The following is a 20536-nucleotide window of genomic DNA, read 5'->3' as shown; positions in this document are numbered from 1 at the left end:
AGGGTTCTCTAGAGAAACAGAACCAACAGTATATACATAGATATATATAAATATAAATATAAATATATAAGTATATATACATATACATATATGTGTATATATATTTATATATATAGAGAGAGATTTATCATAAGAATTGCCTCACATGATAATGGAACCAAGAAGTCTCAAGAAATAACATCTGTAAGAAAGAGAACCAAGAAAGCCAGTGATGCAACTCATTCTAGGTCGGAAGGCCTGAGAACAGGCAAGACAATGGTAAAAATCCCAATCCAAGTCCAAAGAGCACTGGTGTCCAAGGTCAGGAGAAGACGGACGTCCCAGCCTAAGCAAAGAAAGTGAATTCACCCTTCTATTTTCTGCTCTATTCAGGCCCTCAACAGATTGGATAAGGTCCATCTGCCTTAAGGAGGGCAATTTCTTTACTCAGTCTACTGATTCAAATGCTAATCTCTTTTGGAAATACCCTCACAGACACATCTAGAAATAATGTTTGGCCAGCTGGCTGGGTATCCCTTAGCTGAGGCAAGGTGACATATAAAAATTAATCCTCACAGGTGCAGTTGGCCAATCAGAGAAGATCTGAAAGTCCAATACTGACAGAGAGAATATCTCTGGTCTGTAACTGTGGTTGCAGGTAAGATACCAAAACAGAGACAAGAGGCAAGATGGAATAGAAGAAGGTTGTTAAGTCTGAGAACAAGATCCAGTCAAGACGGCCTGAAACAGCTAAGCTCAATAATTTGGAAGGTGAGTTTTCTTAGTTCAAGTGGTGACTCGATCTCATCTAAACTGTCATAGAGAAGATGAGAAAAGAGAAGATGTGTTTATTGGACAGAGGATATACCACTTAGAACATCCAGGCCTTATGACAGAAAAATCAGGAAGTCTGTGCAGTTAGCTGCAAAGCAAGTTAAAGACCTTCTTGGCTGCCTTATACTGCACAAATTTTTCTTGATGTTATGAAAATTCTCCAGGCATCTTCCCCCCCCGCTCCTATAGTTAACTTTAAACAAAATCAAGAAGATAGCTTATAAGTTGTGACTACAATTTAAATTAGAGGAAATACTTTGTGGCTCTCTCTTGAAGTGTGATCAGTGATATGAATTGGAAAATTCCCATTCAATAGTATGCTTCCATCTCTTTGATGTTCACTGTATAATTTCTCTGTCTCAAATGCAAGATGGTTAGGACTTTCATCTTTCCTCTTTCCTCATTATTTGTGATTCATAGTTTTGAGTGGAAAGTATTTTTAGCAGAACTTTATAGAAGAACTTTCTATATTGAATCATAATTCTAGTCATTTGATAGTAATTTTATTATCCAAGAGAATGTCAATAATTCTGAATTGTTATTATATTTCATACGTAATATCACACTAAACTTTTCTAAATAAAATTGCTTGCCTAAAAACTATGAAGACCAAGTTTGTAATTATTCTATAATACTTTGATAAATTGCATCATCAGGAAAGGTAACAGTTATATTAAATGTTTTACTAAAAAGTTTTCATAGTGTTATTATTAGCTACCGTACCTGTCCTTTATTCTTCATAATTTCTAAAGTCTAATGTAAGCTATAGTATTAATCATATATCAAAGTTTTAAACTCTGCATCTGTGTTTTTTCCAAATTTCAAGACTTATGCCCTAAAATCAATTCCTTCTTCCAACTGACTATTGCACAGAGAATGAATTCTCCATAAGTAAAGAGAATGCAGAAGTGGAAACAATTTGTAGCTAAACAGTTGGAGTTCACGAAACAAGAAAAAATTGTTTTCTAATTATTCAAATTTGTTATAGTGAACATGCGTCAAAAAAGGGATTAAAATGCGAGCGCTAAAAATAATGAGTTATGATTATTTAGATAACTACATTTATGGTGCGTTATTAAAGGATTAGCACTAAACTGATGGCCTGGTAGCAACCAGAAAACAAGGTGGTAGCAGATCTCTTTCTGCATTTCTTCTAAAATCTCAGCACCATTTCTTATTTGTTTCAAGAGTTATAGAAGCCAACTTTTTATCTCCATCCACACCCACTTTAAATCTGTCTTTCACATTTTCTTTAATGAGAACTTGATCTTGATGTTAGTAAGTCTAACATCATAGGGTCAATTTCCACTGAAGTTTGTTTACATTTATGGCTAGAAGACCCCCAAGTTTGCTGGACCCAGCCATCAGGCCACAGGCATCTCAAAACTTACACAGACAACCCAGCAAGAGAGTGGAAGTGAATAAATCAACATCTACACACCTGTAATCTTAAAAAAAAAAAGACACAAAAACATGTGATTTTTTGATAACAGTCCAGTAGCAACATAGAGTACTATGCAAATACAAAGTACAGCATAGCAAATGGGTAAAAATAACCTGGATGTGAAACCTTACATACGCAACTTATACCTTTATGATTTTGAATAAGTGACTCAAACACACTGGTCTTGTTTTAAAATGGGCATACCTTCCAGGAATGGAAATTGTGTACTTTAACTTATACAACATGTAGAAATATTCACTTAAAAAATTTTTTTTCTTAATGTTCATTTTTCTTTTTGAGAGAGAGAAACAGTGTGAGCAGGGGAGGGGCAGAGAGAGAGGGAGACACAGAATCCAAAGCAGGCTCCAGGCTCTGAGCTGTCGGCACAGAGCCCGATGCGGGGCTCAAACTCACAGACTGTGAGATCATGACCTGAGCTGAAGTCAGATGCTTAACCGATTGAGCCACCCAGGCATCCCAGAAATATCCACTTTTACTAATAAATGTTAATTCACACAAACCCTATACATCTGTCTTATTTCATTCCACAGAAGTTCTCCACAAATGCTACCCTAACTGGAATAAGCCTTTGCCTTTACTTCAGGCATTTCACTAATAATTGCATATCCTCACTAGTCTATATTAAATTAGAAAATAGAAGACCTTTGTCAGACCTTTAAGGCAGGGATCACTTCCACCTAATGAAGGTGGTAAGGAATAGTGGAAAGAATACTGGACTAAATATTCTGAAGACAATGAATTTAGCTGACCTGGATAGTACTTCATTAGCTGATTGAATAATTCTTCCATTTCAGCAAATAATTTTCTGCATCCAATAGGGACCAGAGTGCTGGGGATACAATGAGGAGAAAGAAAGAAATATTCCTGGCTTTTCTCCCAGCTCAGAGTCGAATGAAAGTAACAGAAGGTTAAACAATTACATTATTTCTTATAAAGGTAAAATAAAACTTCCATGAGAAATGAGAAAAAAAAGCAATGACAGTCAAATGTGATATGATAAACGAAACAGGGGTCATGGTGGGAATGCATAGCAGGGACGCTCAAGAATGTCCAGGATGGGCTGCAAAGAAAACTCCACACAGGAAGATTTTCTGCCATCCTCCCCCTAACTCACCATGTTCAGCTCCATAGGTCTTCTTCCTATCCCTTGATCACTCGGCCTTTCCTTTGTTAAAATATTCTTCTTCCAGTTCTTTGAGTAACTGGCTCCTATTCATCACTCCGATCTCAGTTCATGTCTACTCTTCAGACTGAACATTCTGAATTCACATCTTAAGCAGTCATGAACCCATCACCCTGTCTCATTGTCACCATCAGTGAATAAGGGACGGAAATGATCGTCACGTAGGATAGGTTTAACTAGATATCCTCCATTTCTGATAGTAGGACAGAAGCTCCAGGGAGGCAGAAGCCCCTGTTTAATTTAATCACTGTTGAATGATCAGCACTGAGTACACTGTGCGTGAATAATAACTATTTGTTTAACAGATGAATGAATCTGCCTTGATTATCTCACAGAATGTTTAGAGAATCCAATAAGCAGCAACAAGAGCAAAAGCCCTGACCTTTACATATTATTTTTTAGGCTACGAAATAATTTTATATGTATCATCGCATTTGAATCTCCTGTGGATTCTATGAAAGAAGGCTGGCATGACTGAGGAAGCAAAAGCTTATGGACGTCAAGTGACTTCCTCAGAGTCTCAAAGACGATATGCAAATAGTAGCAAAGCTAAAATGAAAATACAGATCTTCAGTGAACAACTTGACTTTTTCACTATGCCCCATGGGAATGTGAACATTTCGTATATGTTTGGCAATGGTAGACCTGTACAGTGAAGAATTCTAAATAGACACCAAATTCAAAAGTCCCCATCCAGCTCTTAACTCAGTCTGACTGGCAAGTAATTCCTAGATGTTAATGAATTCACACACTTGGTTCCCTTCCCCCCATGCAACGTGATTACATTCTGACAGGAGTAACTTATTTACCACAGAAATGTTCTTTAAAGTGAATGAAGAGAAAAAGTAATTATTCATTAGCTATCAGTCTGCACAATTATGTATCTGCTTGTTACGTGTCAGATGCCTGGATGAGACTTGGCAGAGAAACACGGAATTGAATGGAGAACGGAAAGAGCAATGTTCTTTATAAATAACATGTGAAGATAAGGGCTTACAGCAAGGCAAACTGATGAAAGAAGAATGCATATTTTTATGTGAAGAGAACGTCTTCCTCTGAACTGGTCTTAATTACAAGTAGCATTTGGGATAAATTAATTAATATGCACTCTACCAATTCCTAGGGATACTCAATTTGTAGCCATTTGGAGATCTAAAAATATAATTCACCTTCACTTTCTGAAAAGTGATGCAAACTTGTGACTACTGAGCTTTTTTTTTTTTACCTGAGTACAAATCTTCCTTCTGTGAAGATTAGCAACTGGGGAGGGGAAGAAGGAAGGGAGACTGGCAACTCCATCTTTTAATCCATTATTCACTCAGGACAGGGATGAACCCTTACATAGAGAATATAAAACCTCTTTTACGGGCAAAAAAAAAAAAAAAAAAAAAAAGCCCTATCTAACTGAACTAGATTAGTGATACTGGGAAAACATTTTCTTGGAATCACTGAAAGAAAATGTTCTTCCTGGAGTCAGTGAAAAGTCAGACAATTAGGGTGATCACAGCAGAAGCATGTGCAATAATATGTAACATAAATGGAAAGTGCTTAAATGTATATACCTGAATCCAAATTTGGAAATGTGCATGTTTTTAATATTCTTCAAGACTGGCTTATAGCATTCTCATTATGCTTTATGAACATCTCAGGAGTTAACCAGTATTGGTCTTATTAAATGTGAAATTGTAATACAATATTTATTTATCTAATTCCGTTGATTATCAAAATATAGGAAGGGGGCAATTACTCAATAACCATTTAGAAACATTGTTTCCAGTGTGAAATAAACTTTATCAGTAAAATATGTTGGAATTGTGTCATACGTATACAGTAATGCATAAAATATTTTTGATGTCACTATGTCTTCAAAATTATTTAAATACAGTATACTTTTAATAAAGTTTCAATGAGCCTTTATAGGAAACATACAATAACCCTGTTATTGTCCTTAGGGTACAAAGGATACAAAGATTAAAAACATGTTGAAGCTGTTCTCAAACACAAAGTTTAAGCATACCTACAATACACACAAAGTTGTACCCCACCCCAAAAATATAATCCTGGTGAAAAAAGTTTTACCTGGTGAATTAAAGAAAAAAAATACCATTTTATTTTTATTTTTGAGGGAAGGAGAGAGAAAGAGAGACAGAGCAAGGGAGGGGCAGAGAGAGAGGGAGAGAGAATCTTAAGCAAACTCTACATTTGAGCCCGATGTCGGGCTCAATCCCACGACCATGAGATCATGACCTGAAATCAAGACTTGGATGTTTAACTGACTGAGCCACCCAGGTACTTCCAAAATAACTCATTTTAAAACAAATGTAATCTAATAATTCCAAAATTTCCTTGAGATATTTATTTTCTGGCTAAAGTTGCCCAGCATAATTATCTTCAACAATAAATATAATTTTCCTAAACATATGCTGATCTATCTAAAGGAAGCTACATAGGTAAGAACGCAGAGTAAAGCCAATGTTTATATATCTGCAGGCATTTCAAATGTCTTCTCTAATATTGTATACTATTACCTCTGTTTCATATTTCTTCAGGTTTGGAGTAAATATATTTATTAAAATATAAGACTTTTCCAGAGGAAGAATATTAAACCATTATCATCTCTTAATAAACTAGGGTAGATTAGTTAAGCAAAGGAAGGGCACTTAAAGAACATTTTCCACTTTCTAATTTTATCACCATTTAGGTTCTTATCCAAATGTCTTAAGATTCTGATAAAGGATCAAAATTCCAAATTGCTTTTTAGAAATTTCCAAAGTGCTTTTTATAAATGTTGATCTAAAATTTATCTCACCTTCCAAAGAATGAAGGTGACTAAATAATACTTAAAATTTACAAAGACACACACACACTTACATCTACATTTTTATGTATGCATATACACATACATATATGTACATATATATACATGCATAACTGTACACACACACACCAAGCTTTTAAGAGAGAATAGGAAACCTGAAATCCTATACATGAGACGGATACTAAAGATCACTCTCTTGAAGTCATACAATTACCATGATTGAGACTGAATTTTGAGTGCACTTCCTTATTTATTTCCTCATTCTTTTTTAAAATTTTTAAATGTTTATTTATTTTTGAGGGACAGAGATACAGAGTGTGAGCCAGCAAAGGACAGAGAGAGGGGGAGACACAGAATCTGAAGCAGGCTCCAGGCTCTGAACTTACAGCACAGCGCCCAGCACAGGTCTCAAACTCATGAACCGTAGATCATGACCTGAGACAAAGTCAGATGCTTAACCAACTGAGCCACTCAGGTGCCCCTGTTTCCTCATTCTTAAAGGATACTGTGTATTATGTAATTCTCATTATCTTTAAAAAATTTAATGATATTGAATTCTAAAATAAATGTGTTTTATGAATCCTTATATGAGTAACATTTCATACCTAATAGACCATGTCTATTGACAAGTTTTATAGCATATTCAGGTATATTTCTTTATAGTGTTGTTTTATGTATCAATTCTCAATGAGACCTAAATATACGACATTAAATAGAGTTCAGGGAAGATGTTACTTCAAGAAGATAAGCTAATTAACTTTTGGTTGATACATTTCAGGGTTTTGTTGTTGTTGCTGTTGTTGTTGTTGTTGTTATTGTTGTTGTTTTTAGTTTGCAAGGAATGTAGAATATACAGTCCCTAATACTAGATGTGGGAAAACTGGCAACTACTGTCCCACGAATCATCTACGTTCAGGATTTGTCTGGTCAGTATTTAAAATTGAAAAACTTCACGTATCAGTAGGGATTTAGAAATGCTCTTGAGATGGAAGATTCTATCCCATTGGGCCTATATACACCTGCATGACCACCATCAGCTGAGATGAGTAGAGACTGCATCATTTAGATATTACTTGGAGCTGTTTCTTTCACCTGTCATCTGGTCCCTTTCACTCATTTCAGTTACCTGCCTGGACCTCATTCTGAGAGGATAAAATGGTTCACATTTCAGACTTTCTCTCTCAGACTAAAGTTATAGAAGAAAGAGTATGAACTCAATGGCTATACTGTGCTCAAGAAGCATTTCAGAATACTCTGATAGCCCCAAACATACTAGTTTTATACATTTGTTTAACATTTTGGTTGGAGGTAAAGAAATGTTCTTAAATTCATGGAATCATCATAAACTATTATAAGACCTGTCTTTTACCATCTCTGAATGTGTTGTATACACACATAAAAACAAATCAAAACATGCTATGAAAATAAAATGGTAATTGCTTGTGAGTGGGCAGGGAAAAAAATTTCCTTCACAGTACTCTTAACTCATGAGATCATTCCTCGAGTATATTTCAGAAAAGTCCAATTTACTCATTTTTTAGAAAACAATGAATAAAAAATTCTGCTGATGGGATGTCAAAATTGGAATTTTCACACTTCTCAAAATTTAATGTATTTAACATAAATTTTTTTGTGTTGTGTTAAATGGAGCAAATATGTTTCCTTCCACCCTTGCTTGCTAATTTCTTAGAAGGTATATCTGCAAGATTCAAATTCCAATTTGATTGTTACAAAGCACAGTTTTAGAGATGGCACAGGAACTTTAAAGTGCTTGTAGTAATTTGGCTACTTTAAAATTACAACAGGGGCACCTGGCTGGCTCAGTCGGTTAAGCGTCTGACTTCGGCTCAGGTCATGATCTCACGGTTTGTGAGTTTGAGCCCCGTGTGGGGCTCTGTGCTGACAGCTCGGAGCCTGGGGCCTGCTTCGGATTCTGTGTCTCCTTCTCTCTCTCTGCCCCTCCCCTACTTGTGCTCTGTCTCTCTCTATCAAAAATAAATAAATGTAAAAAAAATAAAAAATAAATTTTTAAATTACAACAGCATTTCCGTAGAGTTAAAATCTCTCCTGGCTTCTTTAACTGCGCAGAAATTCCAAGAAGGAGCCATGCCACATTTCCCCTTACTTCTCAGAGTGTTAATACTTTTTGTTTAAAGGGTTTACACAGGATACTCTAATAAAAAAAAAAAAAAAAAAGGAAAAAAAAAAAGAACTTTTGTGATTAGCTCAGAAAATGTCTTTAAAAAACACATTTCCAGAAAGTTTTCAGTCCTCCAGCAAACGTTGATACTGAAAACTTGGCAGATGTCTAATTATTATTGCAGTTTTTCAAATAGACTTTTTATGACTCACCAAGACTATGAAATCAGTTCCATTAAAAGACCTCTCCTATATTGTTATGTCAGAATATCCTGATTTATATGCTATCTTCTGAGACTCGTTGTGTTCAATCTGCCTTTGCTGCAAACATGGCAATACATCTTGTTCTCATAACTCGCTCCTGCTCCCCCTTTTATTCCTTCCTCCATCCACTCATCAGAGCCTCTGTGGCAATAAATATCCATTGTTCCCTTTAAGAGGTAGATAGAATAACCATATTTCCAGGAACTCCCAGAATAGCTAATGTCACCACAGTCCATTTGTAATAAATGGATACTTAGTTTTTTTGACATTGTAAGGCCAAATGCAATGTGTGATGGACTTTATTCAAAGATATTCAATTAAAATATCTAATGAAATTATCCATCTGCAATTCTCAGTTCAGCAATTACTCACTTCTCTCCTTAGCACTGTTCTCTGAAAGAATATGCATGCTTTTCAAAATAAAACTTAATGCCATTTAAATCCTCTCAAAATGCACAAAATAATTGTTAGGGTTACAAATGAATTGTAGAGCTGAGCTTGAATTTTCCTTCAAATATTTTATAATCAAATGGAAAAACTAAAAATTTCTGCATAAGGAAATTGAGAATCATAAATCCAGCTGCCTTGATAAAGTCATATACTATCTTATAAATATCAACAGAAAACTGCTAAATTATCCTAAAGTAGTATTGAATCAAAACCACCACATAGGATCAGATGATCCTATCGGACTTACAAGAATCAGTGATCTTTTTTTTTTTTTTTAATTTTTTTTTTAACGTTTATTTATTTTTGAGACAGAGAGAGACAAAGCATGAACGGGGGAGGGGCAGAGAGAGAGGGAGACACAGAATCGGAAGCAGGCTCCAGGCTCTGAGCCATCATCCCAGAGCCCGACGCGGGGCTCGAACTCACGGACCGCGAGATCGTGACCTGAGCCGAAGTCGGACGCTCAACCGACTGAGCCACCCAGGCGCCCCAAGAATCAGTGATCTTATCCCATATGGAATAATATAAAAGTGCTCAGAAGGAGCAGAGAAAGGTTTAGGACATTGAAAGCATTTTCTCAGGCCCTTTGTCCTGCATCAGATGTTTTATTTTGGCCCAGAAAAGGTGTGGTCTCTAAGTGAGTTTCTTGAGGTTCTTCACACAACGAGGGGTGTTTCACTTAGCTTTCAGTTATGAAACATCTTCATTTTATACCCCAAAGAACTACATGGCTTATACGGCATTCTCCAGGGATCCATGCCTTCTAAATTCTGGACTTGATTTCCCATAGGTAATTCTTTGCCCAGGGAAATCCTGCAGAAGGTATTTCAGATATAAAGTCCCTTCTTCCAAGCAAACATCATTGGTCGGTTTATCCAGAGAGGCAGCAGACCAAAGAGACCACATTGCCTGACACCTTTTTGTTCCCTGGGGAAAGGAGGTGAATGGATAGCAGCCCAACTACCTTCCTGTTGTTCTTCCGGGGGACCCGGCCACATATTGCAGAGACCCCAAGTATCCAAAATTAAATGACTCCTGAAACATTCCCATCTCAACCTTGGGAAGATTTAAAATCACAGACTTTAAAATCACAGGATCAGATAAATTATGATGGCACAAATGTAGAGTTTCAAATGTCTATAGTCCAGATCCACATATTATATTGCAAAGTATCGCTAAATTTATATGTGTGTGTGTGTGTGTGTATAGCAAGACATACACATATTTCCTATAATAAATTTTATTGTCCAAAGATGAAGTTGCTTTTATTATCTAGTTTTGTATTCAACAAGTGGATTTAAGTACAGATTGCCTGAAAGTGTATAAGCCTGTATACCTATCACAAAGAACCCAGATAAGTGTCTTGCCTTCATTAAGCTTATAATTTAAAATGGCATGACTATAAATAGTGTACATGGTGGGAAGGGAATTCTGACAGGGAAGGCCTGAATGCTATTGGAAACCCATACCAATAATGCCTAACCCAGATTTAGTACTTAAGGAAAAGTATCCCAGGGGGGTGCCTGGGTGGCTCAGTGGGTTAAGCGTTGGACTTCGGTTCAGGTCATGATCTCACAGTTGGTGGGTTCGGGGCCCATATCCAGCTCTGTGCTGACAGCTCAGAGCCTGGAGCCTGCTTCAGAAATCAGAAAGCATGTCTCCGTTTCTCTCTGCCCTTTCCCCACTCACATTTTGTCTCTGTCTCTCTCTCTCAAAAATAAATAAACATTAAAAAAAATTGTCTTAAAGTATCACAAGGAAAAACTGATCTACACAATTTATAAAAGAAAGTCGAAAAAGGGACACCTGAGTGGCTCAGTTGGTTGAGTATCTGACTCTTGATTTCTGCTCAGGTCATTATCTGATGGTTCGTGGGATCAAGCCCCAGGTCTGGCTTGGGCTGACAGCATGGAGCCTGCTTCAGATTCTCTCTTTCTCCTTCTCTGTCTGCCCCTCTCCCACTGTCACATGTGCACTCTCTCTCAAAATAAACTTAAAAAAATAAATAAAAAAGAAAGTCAAAGAATGTTGGAGAAATGTATGTTGAATATCAAGAAAACAATGGATGGAAAGCCCAGAGCTCATAGAAATATGATGTGTTCAAGAAATGGAAAGCACTTAATCTGCCACAAGGCAAGGCTAGAGAACTGAGCAAAGGCTTGATCGGGGTGTTTTGTAAATTCTGTTAATTTGAGCTTTAGTAAAAAACAATGGTTGCCACTGAAGAATGTTAAGCAGAGCATGATACGATCAGGGATGCCTTTTGAGAGGATATGATCCAGGAAATGTGATGGGCAACATTAAAGGTTGAGAAACAAATGAGGATACTGTTGCAGGAATCCAGGTGAGAGATGGTAGTAGCTTGAGTCAGTCACAGCTATGGTGAAAAACTGACTGATTTAAAGATTCGTAAGAGACAACCACCCAGGACATGGAGATTGAATGGTTATGAGGGATGAAAAGGAGGAAAATCAAGAATAATACCGGAGTTTATGGTTGGGAATTGAGTAAAGGATTTGCTATTGGCTAAGGTAGAAAACACAAAGAGAATTGCAGAGAAAAATGAGTGTATCTGTTTTGCTGTGTGTTAAATTTTAGGAGTTGGACAGAATAACATGTGGTATCCTACAGGAAGTTGGATGAGTATATGAGTATATCTGATGCTAATGAGAAGTATCTGGTTGGAATTATTTATTTGGAAATCATTAGCATATAGTTGGGAATTAGAGTCATGAAGTTGGATGCAGTTTTCAGGGGAATTCCGAACGCCCCCTCTCCATCAAGAGAGAAGAAAATGGAAGATAAAATTGCATTTCAAGTGGGAGAAGAACATGTAAGGACACTGGGTGAGAGCAAAAAAAGAAAGAAGCAAACCAAGCTAGTGTGGTGTCATGGCAGTCTAGAGAATACACTGTTTCATGAAAGGCATACTCAACAGTAGTAAACGATGCCAAAAGAGACTAAGAACTATTCACTGCATTTTGTATAGCAGAGGTGGTAACTTTGACAATAGAAATATTAATGAAACTGTGGGACAGAAATCAGAAAGCATTAAAAGAGAAATGCTTTAGGAGGTTAACAAGCTAAGAAGGTAACTAGACAACTCTTGTGAAATTTGCATGCAACGAGAGAAATAAGGAGGTGATTGGAGGTAGACAGTAGGTCAAAGGATAATGTTATTTTGCTTTGTTTATTTACTTTTAGAATAAGAGAGATAGTCATGTATATATATAGATTAATACAAAGGGAAGAGAAGCAGAGGGAGGAAAGGAAAAAGAGAGGGAGCAATCTATAGAACATGGTTCCTAGGACAAGTGGAAGGACTAGTCTCGGAAAGGAGTGAAAATCAGAAAAGTTAAGCATGTTTGTCATTTCAGTGGTGGAGAAGAGAAAATTGCAATTCTTACATCATCCTATTCTCATTAAAGTACGATATCTAGCTATCACCAAAATTGAAGGAGGAGATGGAGGGTCAGAGGTGTCAGGAAGATGGAGGTTTGAAATCATATTTTATAAAAATTAAGGAAAAGACTGCTGACTTGAGAAAAAAAAATAAACAAAAATGTTTGGAAACATTGTTAAGTAACCCATTGATGGGATTAAGGAGTTAAGGGATTATTAACTTCAAGAATGAGTCATTTCCTGTTGGAATATTCCTTCTTGGCACCATGAAAAGTTTCATTATCATATTTAAAAATCTTACATTGAAACAGACCATTCCAATCACTTATATAGCTCAGGATTTGTTATAAAGTAAATGGTGAGTTACAGTGTACCAGAACCATTCCTTAGAATTCTCCTGCCTCTACAGGATAAGTGGCCTCTCACCAGCTCAAAAGATCAGTCATAATCCTATTAGAAATATGGAGACAATTAGGGGTGCGTGGGTGGCTCAGTTGGTTGAGTGTCCAACTCTTGGTTTTGGCTCAGGTCATGATCTCACAGTTCAAGAGCTTGAGCCCTGCATTGGGCTTTGCGCTAACCGCACAGAGCCTGCTTGAGATTCAGTGTCTCCTTCTCTCTGCCTCTCCCTTGCTTGTGCTCTCTCTCTCTCTCTCTCAAAATAAATAAATTATGGAGACAATTATTTACCTTCACAAATTCCTAATATTTACTATGATGCTCTCCACTTTGCTCTGTGCTTTTTATCTGTTTTTCACCCAAAAGCTTAGAAATATATAAACTCTTAATTATCAAATGGTTAGAGTTAAATACAGATCTTGACTTCAAAATGCCTGAGTTCAAACCCAAGTTCTGCCACTGAACAGTGGGTGATTTAAGCACCCACTGACCTCCTCAGTTGCTGACCTCCTCAGAACCTCATGCTTTCATTTGTCAAATGGGAAGAATAATCTCCCAGGGGAATGTGAGGATTTAATACATTGGAGGGTCTTAAATCGACACTTAATACATAGTAAGCTCTCAGTAAATGTAAATTATTATTATTATTTTGTTGTATCTGGGGGATAGGACAGGGGTTTATGTTACAGGCTGTGGCTGCTCTTCTCTGTAAACTCTTCTTCAGGGAATATATTTTAATTTGGGGTACAGTTAGATCCAGCCAAAGTTCCACATTGTAATATTAGAGTCTGTCCCACTAGTTTAAAAGGCTAAGGCTTTTCAAAAAAGCTGGTTACTAAGAGAACCAAAAGGAAAAGTCCCGGAAAGTAGAGAGAGAAAAAATTAAATTGTTTTATTCCCATCCCATTTTTAAAATTAGATCCACTGCCTATCTTTTTCTGGAACCACTGTACTTGGGCCAGAGACTATTTTCAGGGCTGGGTTAAATAGCAAGCAGACCTTACTGCCTATAAAGCCTGGCAGACCTGGTAATGACTTACAGAAGGAGACCATGGTGCCTACTTGTCTGAATAATTTTAAGGACTTGGCAGATAATTCTTGAGGACTTTTTAATTGTAGCTCTCAGAAAGCTAGAAGACAGGGTAACGACCTTTGAAGCTCTCTTTCATTCTTGACTCTATGAGAGCAAATTCTTAGTTTACCTTGGTATGATATATTTTATATATAACGTGAATATGATTCATTCTAATTGGACAGAGCATTACTGCCAAGGATGGTCATCTTCTTTATAAGGAAGTGGCCCTGCTGTTGTTTAAATTAGCCTTTCATGCAACCACTAACTCAAGTCTAGTGATGATTCAAGCCAGAAACAGTCATTTTATTTATATGATGTCTTGCATAGAGGGCAGGCTAGTAAAAGAAAAACAAATCTGGAATGGACAATGAATTAAATCAAAGCTGCTTTGTACTTGGGATGTACCGCAGTAGAGTACATTAGAGTCTATCTACAGAAGTTTATAATGACTCTGCCAATATTAATTATTCACCATGCCGCTTACCTATTTTCAAGGAACCCAGGCTAATGCCAGTAAATGTAATTCTCAGAGTAATACCTTCCAGCTGAATGATACAGAGCACAGCTTTTGCTGTCACGTTACTAGCTGAAAAGAGCATTTTCAGGGCAATATTTCAGTGGGCAGAATAAGTTCAGACAGTTCAAAAGTTCATAATAAACATACTTCATAACTCCATCCGAAATGGTGAAGGAAGGCTTAGTTAGGTAAATACTTATGTCTGATTCCATTGGGATGGCCCAATATGCACAGTGGATTAAATATAGTTAGCCTCTGTCTACTTTAAGCTTTCTTCTCTTGCTTTATTCCTATAAATGATTTCACTGACTGAAACTGCATTTTATATCAGGTGTAAAATAGACTGACTTGTTGGTTGGGTTGGCAAAAACAGGTTGCCACTTACTGATGGGAAACCAAAAGCCTGTTTTCATGAATGAAGTCATAAGTGATTTTGTTTGATGGGAAGGAGTGAGTTTGAAAATACTATTAAAAAATACACTGGTTTTTTTGATGGATGTTAATAACAGCATGAGAAAAAGTCTCTTCCTCATAATGTTACATTGCTTTATTCTATCCTCAGGATCTGGCCTTTCAAAATGTGATGCATTTGCCAAAGCAGTGGAAAGGACTTGTACCAAAGAGAAATGCCATGACAGTCTTGTCTTTGTTCATTCAGTGAAATACTGCATGCATTAACTACATGAATATGTCTTTAGATTTGGCATTTTTACAGCGGAAATAATAATAATAATGCTTTGTTTTCCTAAAGCCTTTTTCTTTACAACTAGCCATATTCAGGAGATCTCTAAAATATAAGTGTAATGATTTTGTTTTTAAACATCTAAGCAAATGACTCTCTCCAGTTAACTTATTTTTGAAAACTTTATAACTCCTTGGCTCCTTAAAATATCTTGCCATTTCTCTGTACGGTTCGAGTGGCTGGATGAAAATGTAAATGAAATTCATATTACATTTCCTGCAGATGGACTCTCACTCATCCTAACTGTAATACCTAATCATCAGGGAGATTCGATTCTTTGAGTCAGATTTGATTAAAACTGTAGAGAAGTCACTCCCAACAAAAACGAAAAACCATTTCCATGTAAAATGTATCCTTGAGCTTACCATAGATATTAAACATGATATTCTGGCATTATTCTGGCATATGTTGGAAAGGCGTGTTAAAGTAAGACTGTATCTAAAAGTTAATGGTAGAGGATGGGGCGCCTGGGTGGCTTAGTTACTTAAGTGTCCAACTTCAGCTCAGGTCACAATCTCACAGTTCATGAGTTCAAGCCCCACATCAGGCTCTGTGCTGACAGCTGGGAGCCTGGAGCCTACTTCTGATTCTGTGTCTCCTTCTCTCTCTGCCTGCCTCTCTCCCCTGCTCACTCGCTCTCTCTCCCTCTCTCTTCCTCAAAAATAAATAAACACATTTTTTTAATAAAATAAAAGCCAATGGTAGAGGAAATAGGAGTTAATAAACTAAAAGGAACTCTTAAAGATAATTTAAAGTGCTTTTTTCATAAGATGGAAAAAATAAGCACTTTCAGGAGGAATATTAATGATATTTGAGTTTATTTCACAGAAAGAGATAATCTGATAATCATAACAAACTTTAAAAATACTACAATGAATCACTAAGGTCTATTATTAATTTTAAAATTTTGGAACAATGGAAATAATCACATTGTCAAAAGTTTTTTAGTATTAAAGTCTGTGCTGAATGTAGTTGTAGGAAATGTAGTATGCATTGGAATCGTTTTTTATGATTTTTTAAGATCAGCTTGCCCATTTAATAAATGCTCCAATATGAAGTAAAAAGACCTACTTGATAATTGAATAGGCAATGGCAGCGATATGAGTACTCAACGCTGCAATTGTCCAGACTTTGATAGTCTAAAAATATGAACATTTTGAAAACTCATGTTTTTCAAGTGTATGCAAATGGCTAAAAAGTTATGTAGACTCGAATGAGGAATCAGTCCATATTGTAGGATTTGTGAAAATAATCACATGAGTTAAAATATTTGACTGTGACTAATTTGAAACCTCCTACACTGACACTCCAGGTCAAAGCTATGATCAGGCAAGTGTTTCCAAATTACCATTGTATTTGACCCCAAATGTATTTTCCTGATCTTCTTTCCTAAGCTAACACACTGTGACTTACCAAGGCTTAGAGACATGATGAATATACACAAGCAAGACTGATCCCTGAGAGCCAACCAGGAAACATTTATCTTCAAGATTCTTTAATATGGCCAAGATTAAAAACATTTGTGACACAGTTAAAACCCTGTCAGTCACAACCAGAGAGGTAGAAAGAGGAAGAGGGCACCTCGCCAGCAATCACAGGAAGATGCTGTAATGTTCCCTTTTCATCCTGTTCTGTTCCTCTTTTCATCCCACCTGCCCCCATCCTTAGCTCCTGCCTCATTCAATACATAGAACCCTACTTGCTCTTGTACATGCAGGCATGGGTTAATGTAAATCGCTCAGACTAAAGACCCACAAAACAACATGCTTGCATCCACTCTCCACAAGGATCAGAAGTTAGCAAGTTGTGTTGTTTTCAGGTAAAAAAACAAACAAACAAACAAAAAAAAAACCGCTTTTTTCATAGGTGTTTTCATATGTGGACTTGTGATTCAAGTCCACTGGCAATGAGTTATAGGCATTAAATGCTTTGCAAAAAAAGTTTTTTTTGAGATAACCAGTCAGGACAAATAAAAACTTAATACTTATTAAGTGCTTTATGTTATCTTTGAACATTGGTAGTGAAAGGGAAAAAAATGCATACCACTCCCAAACAATACCATATTGTCTTTAGTTTGCTAATAACTCAGGTATTGGCTCTAGCAGAGGAGGTGAATTAATGGAATTAACTGATAATTACATTAATATTTAATACTATTTAAATACTTAAATTTTCTTTAATTTATTTTAGAGAGAGAGATTGAGAGAGTGAATGGCAGAGAGGGAAAGAGAGAGGGAAGGAGGGAGGGAGAGGGAGAGAGACAGAAAGAGAGAAAGAGAGAGAAAGAGAGAAAGAGAGAAAGAGAGACAGAGACAGAGAGAGAGAGAGAGAGAGAGAGAGAGAGAGAGAGAGAGAGAGAATCTTAAGCAGGCTCCACACTCACTGAGGAGCCCAACTCAGGGCTCGATCCCATGGCACTGGGATCATGACCTGAACTGAAATCAAGAGTTGGATGCTCAACTGACTGAGCCACCCAGACATCCCAAATTTCTTTAGGCTATTTCCTGCATGTTATCCAGGTATTATGGATTATTAGCAAATAAATGTGTGCATCAACTAAAGGCATAGCACTATATTAAACACAACATAGAATACAGGGAAGTAGATCATACATTCCACACCTGCAAGTTTTCATCTTCTTAGGGAAACAAAATACGTCCATGGGGAAGTAAAATAGTAATTATATATCAATAATGATGAATATAAACATTATTTCTTATCTTACCTGTATACAAATATGAAACATTAATACTATGTAGATACTATGATAGATGTTAACATTATACACAGAGGGAAAAAAACATTATACACATAGGAGATTTAAAATGTAAAATAAAAATGTGAGGACTTGTGTCATTTGTTCCAAACAAATTATAAAATTTAACAGGTAACTCAATTTTCTGAGAAGGGATGTACACATTTTCTGTCTCTTACTATTGTTCAAGTATTATAATGTTATTAATATACTACATATATGCATATTTATATCTGAAAAGGCCATTAGATGACTCAAAGTATTTCTGGGTTTGGGGGGTTTTTGTTTTGTTTTGTTTTTCACATCCAGCATGAAGCCCAGCCTGGGCTTGAACTCACGAACCTGAGTTCAAGACCTGATCTGAGATCAAGAGTAGGATGCTTAACTGACTAAGTCACCCAGGGCCCCAAAGGTATTTCTCTTAATGTAGTAATATTTACTTGAGGGGTTCCCAGTAAAAATTAGAAAAAAAAAAAAAAAAACAAGAGAGAGATCTTTCTTTAATTTTCCAGTTAATTCATTTACAGGTTTTTTCTTTTCCCCCCTCATCTACCAAATACACATAAAATTCTTAATTTTTTTTAATTGGAGCTACTTCTGGGCTTAAGCCTTAGAGTATACTATTGCTGATTTGCTGACGCTCAGATCCAACACACAACCTCTGTTTTCTCCAACTACTTTTTCTCCAACTGATGTGTATAGAGCTCCTTTCCTGGAATCACATTTTTAACAATCCTGCCCGAATTCTGAGTGCCAAATTGCCTTTCCTTGAAGAATGTCTGAGGTCTGTATACGTAAGATAAGATAGTGGAAGATGACATAGTCTATGCAATTTGTCTACAGAAATCTTCACCAAATGATCAATGACCACCTCTAATAGAAATATGGTTTCAATTCTCCCTTTGACAGATAGTCTAGCCTACACTCCCAAGAGATATGTTTTCCCTGTCAACCTTTTTTAAAAAAGTGTATGTGCTGGTATTTGGGGCCAATTTAACAACTGTATTACCCTGTTGGTGTTATTCCGAAGTACCACATCTGCTTTCATACAGTTTGTGTTTTTCCTATAAGTGATATATATAGTCTTATACTAGAAAGTATTTTCAACTCAGATTTCAATGTGGTCATTGCAAATCGGGAAGGAAAACATTAGAAGAATTCAGTGTGCCTTCTTTCACTCCTAAAAACTGCTGTGTATCAACAGTCATGCAGATAATTTAGTGTAAGTTGGTTAATTGTTTCAAGAGAATATAATGGTCCTATCTTTAACTATGACAGAATTCAATCAAAAAGATTTAAGGTCATCTGTTATGCTGTCATAAATCACTCCTCTCCTACTGTCTCTCAGACCACAGCACTCAAGTATTCAATCTGACAATCAAACTAGCTAAACCAAGAATCAGGTCCTGCCTTAACAGGATTCCAGAAATGTTATTGCCCTAGGACAGAGGATTCTGGTTATGAAAAATCTTCAGGTTATTGTTGCTGTCTTTATGGCTATTTATCTTGCTTTATACCTCAGCACCTGCACGTCACTCGTATCTGTCTGGAATTGTGATTTCTCTTCCACTTCCCAGCTGTCTAGACTTAGAATCCTCTCCTTACTCTATTTCTTGATAGTCACTTCTCTCTTACCTGGGAAGAGTTCAAAACTGGAATTGTATTTTTAGAAATCAAAGTTAAGGATATGATTTGCACCATTCTCACTCATTATCAGATATAGCACAGTTTCATTGAGGGAAGGTATCTAATTTAAGGGAGCAACAAGGTGGCTTGCTATTGTTTTTTTTTTTTCAGTTGTTTGTTTGTTTCTGTGCATGTTAAGAGTAGATGACCAACAGGATGGGTATAATAAATGTAATAAAATGGCTGAATTAATTATACTAGTGTTGACATGAAAAGAAAGATTATCATTCTTCATATAAGTGATATAATCAATTGCTGTTTATTCAATAGCAGTTAAATCTTCCATAATATTCCTACCTAATCATTCAACTTCTCTCAGATCATCTTCTTGTTCTCAATTGTTCATGCCTCAATGGTTACAGAGATAGTAGTCAATATACTACACCAGTGGTTTCTCAAGTCTAGCTGTACAAGAGTCACCTGATAAGGTTTCTTAAAAATTGTCAAATGGTTAGAACCCACATCAAATCAGCTAAATCAGAATTTCTGTGGGAAAAATATAGCTACTGATACTTTTAAAAGCTCCCTGGGTTTGACAACTGGTACTCTACCCAATAGACAGCTCTTGCAGCATATAGGACATACCCCCAACGGAGTTGTCTCTCTGAAAAAAGTTTTGAAAAAATGTCCATGGGACACCTGGGTGGCTCAGTGGGTTAAGTGTCCAACTCTTGATTTGGGCTCAGGTCATGAGCTCACAGTTGGTCAGATTGAGCCCTGGGTGAAGCTCTGTACTGACAGTGTGGAACCTGCTTGGGATTTTCTCTCTCCCTCTCTCTATGCCCACCCACCCCCTGAGCTCCCTCTTGCTCACTCTCGCTCTCTCTC

Source organism: Panthera leo, chromosome B4 (assembly GCF_018350215.1).
Source record: "Panthera leo isolate Ple1 chromosome B4, P.leo_Ple1_pat1.1, whole genome shotgun sequence".
Classification (NCBI taxonomy): Eukaryota; Metazoa; Chordata; class Mammalia; order Carnivora; family Felidae; genus Panthera; species Panthera leo.
The sequence above is the reverse complement of the archived record's forward strand: the minus strand, read 5'-3'. Positions refer to the sequence as shown.